The following is an 8,140-nucleotide window of genomic DNA, read 5'->3' on the forward strand; positions in this document are numbered from 1 at the left end:
GTAGCTGAATAAAGACGCTGTTTTTGCCCTTCACGGATTTTGGTTGTTATTTGAACCCTATCCCACATAGACAAGTTGTTAACTTGCAGTTTAGAGCAACTTACCTATACATCCAGGCGACTCAGTGGTTAGCACTGCTGCCTCACAGTGCCAGGGATCTGGATTCGATTTCACCCTCAGGACTGTCTGTCTGTGTGGAGTTTGCACATTCTCCTCATGTCTGCATGAGTTTCCCCCAGGTGCTCTGGTTTCCTCTCACAACCTAAAGATGTGCAGGTTAGGTGGATTAGTTAAGGGAAATCTGGGGTTACAGTGATATGGGGTGCTCTTCAGAGGATCAGCGTGAACCCGATGGACAGAATGGTCTGCTTCCACACTGTAGTGATTCTATGATTCTATTCTAGTTTCTTAATCTAATATGCTGCTGCAGTTTGGACTCTTGATGGGTGCTGGTCATCTGTCATCTTCCACTTTGGCTCAGTGGCATACTTGTCTCTTAAAGCTGTAGAACCACCACATTGTGTTGCAGCTGTCTGAAGAATTTTGTTCCAATTAAGCATTTGTTTCCACATTCCTCCAGAAGAACAAACCCCTTCTAGAATGACTGGTAGTATGATTTGGGAGCTTTGGGAGCTCAACTAATGATATGGGCTTTTTTCCCCACTTTTCGTCGCCTGTCAGGTTTACCCTGGATATCAATAACTCAAGGCATTACTAACAACAAAATATACTCAGAGTTCTTATATTAAACATATTACGCAACAAAACATCCTTCAAGAATCTTACCCGCACAAAGCTCACAATCACAAGAGAACCCTTGTCCGAAGATTAGACCAGAATAGGTGATCAGCCTGTTGTGTCCCAACTTCCAGCCATTGATCAAATAACCTCCTCAACTAGCTAATTGCACGTAAGGCAAGCTTTCCCTGTATTTTCAAAACTGACATTGACCAGTCTCCAGCAAATGATCAGTTTGACCTCTGGCAAACACCACAAACATATCATCTACCATAACCAGCTTAATCATTTAATTCATTCTGACATGCTTGTGTCTCCATGGAAAGAGGTTTATATCTTGCTTTTCACCAGTTTTATGTCATCTAATCAACCATTTGATAGTTACACAGCACAGTTCTGTGACAACCTGTCACATTGTCACATCTGATTCATTGTTTTTAAACAAAACTGGAAAAGCTGAAGAATAACTGTGACAGTTCAATCCATTACTGTTGGATTATAATACAGGTACACAATCCTTTATCGGAAACCTTTGGGGCCAGTTGTTTTTTGGAATTCGGAATTTTTTGGATTTCGGAATAAATCACATTTTTCACAGTGAAATATATTTAAAAATTACTGACAACAGACTCACGTGTGACTAGTATGTGCGCTGAGACACAACTGACGCCTGGCAATGCTGGGCCATGCCACCACGTCACATCTGAGTGATGTGGGTCAAGTGGATGTGGAGTAGGGTCACCTGTTCGCACACCAAACACCAAAAACTTCGGATTTCGGATAAAGGATTGTGTACCTGTACTTGAAGTAAACATACATTCCATCAGCAAAACACAGAAATACTTAAAAACCTTTTCTAATCAATAGGTCATCTCCAGCCTTAATGTTTTCTCAATTTCATTCAATTTAATTTAACTACATTTCAGGTAACCCAGCAAATTTTCGGTTAATATGTACACATTAAGACTGAGGCATGTCTGGTAGAAGCCACCCGCTTGAGTAGGTTCCATAACTAGGTCAGGTATTCAAACTATCTGTCATCGACCCTTGTTTGAACAATATTTCTGACGTTACCAGGCAACATGAAAGTGGTTTGTGATTGTACCTTTAAACACTCAAAAAGAAGTACTTGTATTGATATCATGCTTTTCACTAGTCAACATGTCCCACTTTGTTTCCAGCTAAGTCCTTGTGAAATATAATCACTGTTGTAATGTAGCAAATGGATCAGCCAATTTGCGTACAGCAAGCTCGCACAAGGATCAGTCAGATAAATGACCAGATCAGATGCTGGTTACAAAGTCAGAGTTATACAGCATGGAAACAGGCCCTTTGGCCTGACATGTCCATGCTAACCTTATATTCTAAATAAATCTAGTCCCATTTGAGCAGTATCCTTCTAAATTTTCCCTATGCATGTACCCATCCAGATACCTTTTAAATGTTGTAGTTCTATCAGCCTTCATCACTTCCTCTGGCAGCTCAATCCACATACTCACCACCCTAAGTGTGGAAAATGTTGCTTCTCATGTCCCTTTTAAATCATACCTCCCTAACCACCCTTCTAGTTTTGCACTCCCCCTACCTTGGTGAAAAAAACCTTGTCTATTCACACTATCAAAGCTGCTCATGATTTTATAAACCTCTGTAAGGTTACCCCCTCAGCTTCTGATGCTCCAGGGAAAGCAGCCCCAGCCTATTCAGCCTCTCCCAATATCTCAAACCTTCCAATCCCAGCAACATGCTTGTAAATCTTTTCTGAACCCTCTCAAGTTTAACAACATCCTTCCTGTAGCAAGGAAACCAGAACTGAATTGAATTATTTCAAAAGTGACCTAACCAATGTCTTATAGAGCCACAACATAACATCTCAACTCCTATACTCAAAGTTCTGACCAATGAAGGTAAACACCTTCTTCACCACCCTGTCTACCTGTGACTCCACTTTCAAGGAACTATAAACCTGCACTCCAAAGTCTTTTTGTTTTGCAACACTCCCCAGGACACTACCAATAAGTACATAAGTTTTGTCCTGACCTGCCTTACGAAAATGCACCACCTCACATTTATCTAAATTAAACTCCATTCTGCAATTCCTCGAACTATCAGTCCATCTGATCATGGTCCTGTTGTACTCTGAGATAAACTTCTTCACTACCCAAGTCACAGAATTCTCTGCTCTTTTTCCAATTGTACCTTCCTCAGTATTTTAATCAATAAAGCACTTAGATGTTCTCACAAATTCCTCTTGACAAAACAATGAACTAATCATATACTGAAAAAAATCAACATTACATAAGGTAGCATTTCTCCCCATTTCAACCTCATTTGAATTTGACAGTTGTGTTCCCTAGTACTTAGTGAATCCTCAAATGTAAAATTGACCCTTACTTTCTCCCTTGCTGTATTTTATTTTTCACAGAACCTCCTTGGGAACTTCAAGGGATTTCCCCTCTCTTACCAATTCTGGCTCTCTGTTTTGCTCCCTTGTTGGTCACAGGAAAAATAAATTTGTTTACACTTTACTCTTCCTCTGAATCCAAGGTTTGTTCTACTTGATTTCCATACCTGATTTAAGTCTTTCTTCCTTTTCTAGTTTATCTAGTAGCTTCTTATTCCTCTCTCTGCTATTTTTCTAATTTCTTAAAACTCATTAGTTCAGGAAATGAACTGTTGGACTTGTTTTTCAATGAAATCCCAAATGTCCTGTTTTCTTTACTGTGCTACTAATAATACACACTTGAGAACTTTTGTGGGCAAAGTTTTAAAATCTAGACATACGCAAACAAATATTGGAATAATGAGACAGACCATGTGAAATCTTACATTGGCAAAAGCCTTTTCATTCACTCTAATTTTCACTATGCTTATGTGGCATGCATGTATGCAGAATAGTCATGCACTGCTGCAATTAACCATGTTTTGAATAAGCAATTCACTTTGTTGAGCCCAGTTCATTCCAGTAACTTAGTGGCTCTAAAGATAATCTTGCTATCTCCTGTTGATTATCCCTGACCATATCCCCAAATGACATAACTCTGCACCTCCTGTGTATAAGCTCCAACAGTAAGGAACTTAAAATAGATAAAACAGCGAGAACATTTTCATGCTCTGTCTAAACTGAAGTCTATTTTCTTTGAGCATATCTTTGAAAATCCCTGACATTCAATCCTTTCCAGTTGCAATCACTGAAAATTGTTGGCAATTTTATTTTGAAAAAATTCAGATTTCAATTTCAATCAAAACTCTAGGCAACAGTTATTGTCTTATTAATTCTAATTATTAATTCACTCATGGTTTTATTACACTATCCTTTGAACCTCAATTGTTTAAACATTTCCTTTAAAATTAAGTATTAATGACATGCTTTAGTTGTGAGTAATTTGTTGTGATTAACTACAATAATATTGGCCAATTGGATTGTCAAACCAAAAACAAAGGTCATGGCAACCAATCAAATATAATGTGCACCACCCATTGAACAGGTGCTGGTGACAATGTGTTTCCCAACGTCAATCTTTGAGCATCACAAAAGTTGCAACTTGCACACCAAGATTTTTTTGAATTGGAATGTTTACCTTTGTACAGTCAAATAAAATATAGTATTCAGCACAAGGCTGTGAAAAGCAGAAAATTATATTGGAGCAGCAAATAACATTTATAACAGGTTGACCTTCCATGCTTTACATATCAGGAGTTGAGACCATTGCACAGTGTTCAGATCAAGCAAGAGTTAAAAGGGCAATGATGGAACTGAAATACAGTGATAAAAGAGAACAAGCAGTATGGGAAGAAAGATTTGAAAAGGGGAGGGGGTGATCAAGAAGATCCAAAATTCTTCTCCTATACCCTATCTCCACCAGACACCATTCACTCCATCACTATTATTCTGTGGTCTACATTGGCACCTGATCTCCCAAGACCTCAGAGTTCAGCATATTATTTTAGTTAAAATCCTCCATGGCCATCTCCCCACCTGTCCCTGTGAGCTCTGCCAAACTGGAACTCTGAACTCTCATTCCTCTGTGTAGCACCTTTATCCTATCATTTCTGACTATGTTTAACCTTGATCGGGCATCAGCCTCCTAAATTTGTTGTCTTTTCATGTCCTCCTTGTACAGTCATAGAGTCATAAAGCACGTTAACAGACTCTTCAGTCCAAACTGTCCATGCCGACTAGATATTCTAATCTAACCTAGTCCCATTTGCCAGAATTTGGTCCATATCACTCTAAACGTTTCCTAATCGTGTAGCCATCCAGATACCTCATAAATGTTGTAATTGTACCAGCCTTTACCACTTCTTCTGGCAGCACATTTCATACACATGCCACCCTCTGGGTGAAAAAAGTTGCCCCTTAAGTCCCTTTTATATCTTTCCCCTCTCACCTTAAACCTGTACTGTCTAATTTTGAACTTCACACTCTAGGAGAAAGATCTTGGCTATTTACCTTATCCATGCCCTCATGATTTTATAAACGCGATAAAGTCTTCAGATTTTTGTCACTTCTTCCAATCTATCTTTTTTTTCATCATAAAGTGACTTGGACTTACTTGCACCTCATAAGTACAAGTTATTGTTGCTCCCAAATGTGAACGGGGAATGGAAGTGGGTAGGGCAGTAGGAGGAAAGGGACGGGGGCATGATACTAGGAGATCAAAATGGAGACTGTAACATGCAGAGCAGGCTGGGAGAAATGGGGGAAATTATTTCATTTAGAGATAGCCCTCAAACCTGTTCTGCCACGGATAAATATGTACATGTAAGATATTCATAATGAGGGTGGGGTTGAAAAGACAATTGCAGTTGCTAAAGATTTTTGGTTTCAAAATCAATTTAAACAAAACCATTAGAAAAACAGGAAGAGAGCAATATTTTAAATTGCAAAGGGAAAATATATTTTAAATCAAATATATTATTTCCAAAAGGTCCAAAACACTAGCTTTCATTGGAATCCTTTACTTGCCATTTTAACTATTAGTAAGGAGCCTCAAACCTGAAATTGACATTGCATTGGCATGAAGGAAGTTCTTTGTTCTTTGGTTCAAATTCCACAAGATGTGACCATGGTTTTTTTTTTATCATTATTTCTTTAGCTTTCATATTACAGGCCAACCAATGTTGAACTCTACCGACTGTGAGCAAGCAACAAGTTGCAATAAGGGTACATAAAGAGTCATAGAGATGTACAGCACGGAAACAGACCCTTCGGTTCAACTCGTCCATGCTGACCAGATATCCTATATACATATCTAGTTCCATTTGCAGCACTTTGCCCACATCCCTCTAAACCATTCCAATTCATATACCCATCCACATGCGTTTTAACAGTTGTAGTTGTATCAGCGTCCACCACTTCCTCTGGCTGCTCATTCCACACACACACCACCCTCCGTGTGAAAAAGTTTGCCCTTAGGACCCTTTTATATCTTTCTCTTGTCATCTTAAACCTACGCCTTCTAGTTTTGGACTCCCCCAGCCTGGGGAAAAAGACCTTATCTATTTACCCTTTCCATGCTCCTCATGATTTTATAAACCTCTATAATAAAATCATTGGCATCAAGGTATTCCTGGTGAAATTGACCAAGGATTACATTGTTGATCTCCCCCATAGACTGGTCTTTATGTGTCTTTATGCACATTTGTGAATTCTGCGTTTCTCCATCTCTGTCCTCTTCTATATATCACATGACTTCTGCATCACCACTGGGGGCTATTATGTCAGCTGTCTACGTCTGAAATCGCCTGAAATCTCCTGAAATCTCTCTCTCAGCTGTCTCTCCTGAAATCTCTGTGTCTCTACCTTTATTTAACTTCTTGTTTAAAACCTGTATCTTTGACGAAGCATTTAGACACTTGTCCTCAAGTCCCTATCCATGACTTTGTGTCCAATCTTTATTTCTGGTTTAAATTCTCTCCAGTGCCTTCACATCCTTCCTAAAGTTTGATACCCAGAACTGGACACAATATTCCAGCTGAGACACTTGACAACAGGCTCAAGTCACAATCTAAAAAGGAGATTATTTCGTGGTATGATCTTTTCACAGAGTCTGATTGACTGCAGAACTTTGGGTCATTTAGCTGTATTGATATTGCTGTACAAATGCAACTTATAAGTGTTGTTTAATGTGACATTTACTGTACATGTATGATTAGTCTGAGATTTGGGGTCTTTTGGCACCATAGGAGTATCACTATCTCTGAGCCAGGAGGCCTGTGTTCAACTCCCACAGCTTCTGAAGTGTGTCAAAACATCTCTGAACAGGCCGATTAGAAAATATCTTAATATAATCTATTGTGTGTCCCATATATAACATGGTCACAAATAAATTGAAATTCACTTTAATTTTTCTCAATTTCAATACTGAATCCAACTAAGTCCAAAGGTTAAATGACAAAACAGCATAGATTAGATCAGCAGCAACAAGATTTTAGTGAAGCTCTGAAATCCAACTAATTTCAGGACTGGAATACCAGGGGCACAACAGCTAGGTTTTAGCAACAGTCAGATGATTCAAGTAAAATGGTCACTAAAACTGCTGAATAAAATAACAGAATTACAGCATTATTAAAGTGCAGAAGGAACCTACTTGGTCCATTGATTCTCCAAATGATCTTTTCATCCTCTTGCATTATTCCCATAAATTCTTCCTCCTTCTGTCCAATTTCCTTTTGAATGTTTTTAGCTTGTCCTCACTACACTATTTTATATTTCATTCACAGGGTGAGGGCAGTGCTGGCTAGACCAACATTTGTTGCTCATCCCTACTTACAGTGGTGCACTGCCTTAACAGGAATTCCCTCCCTAAAGGTATTGTAGGTCAACCTGCAGCAGAAGGACTGCAGCGGTTCAAGAAGGGAACTCACCACCACCTTCTCAAGGGCAGCTAGGGACAAGTAACAAATACTGATCAGCCAACAATGCCCAAATCCAACAACTGAATTTTTAAAATGTCTAAAGGCATGCATAATACTGTTGGGAAGGATTTTGACCCAGTGACAGTGAAGTAACAGTGATATTGCTCCAAGTCAGGATGATGTGTGCTTTACAGGGGTAATTTGCAGATGGTGGTGTTCCCTTGTACCTGCTGCCCTCATCTTTCTAGATGGTAGAGATTGCAGTTTTGGAAGGTGCTATCAAAGGAGCCTTGATGTGCTTCTAAAGTGCATCACGTGGATGGTATACACAGCTCCACAAAAGAGGTTGAAAGAGGTATATTAGATGCTATGGACTATGTCTCTTCAGTGCCATTGGAACTACACTTCTCCAGGCAATGGGGAAGTATTCCTTCACACTCTGACCTGTATCTTTGGCTAGTGGACAGGCATTAGGAAGATAGGAGGTGAGCTTCTCAACAGAGAATTCCTAGCATGTGACCTGCTTTTGCAGCCACAGTACTTA

The sequence above is a fragment of the Chiloscyllium plagiosum genome, unplaced genomic scaffold, assembly GCF_037043375.1.
Source record: "Chiloscyllium plagiosum isolate Xiang-an unplaced genomic scaffold, Cpla_swu_hap1 HiC_scaffold_9, whole genome shotgun sequence".
Classification (NCBI taxonomy): domain Eukaryota; kingdom Metazoa; phylum Chordata; class Chondrichthyes; order Orectolobiformes; family Hemiscylliidae; genus Chiloscyllium; species Chiloscyllium plagiosum.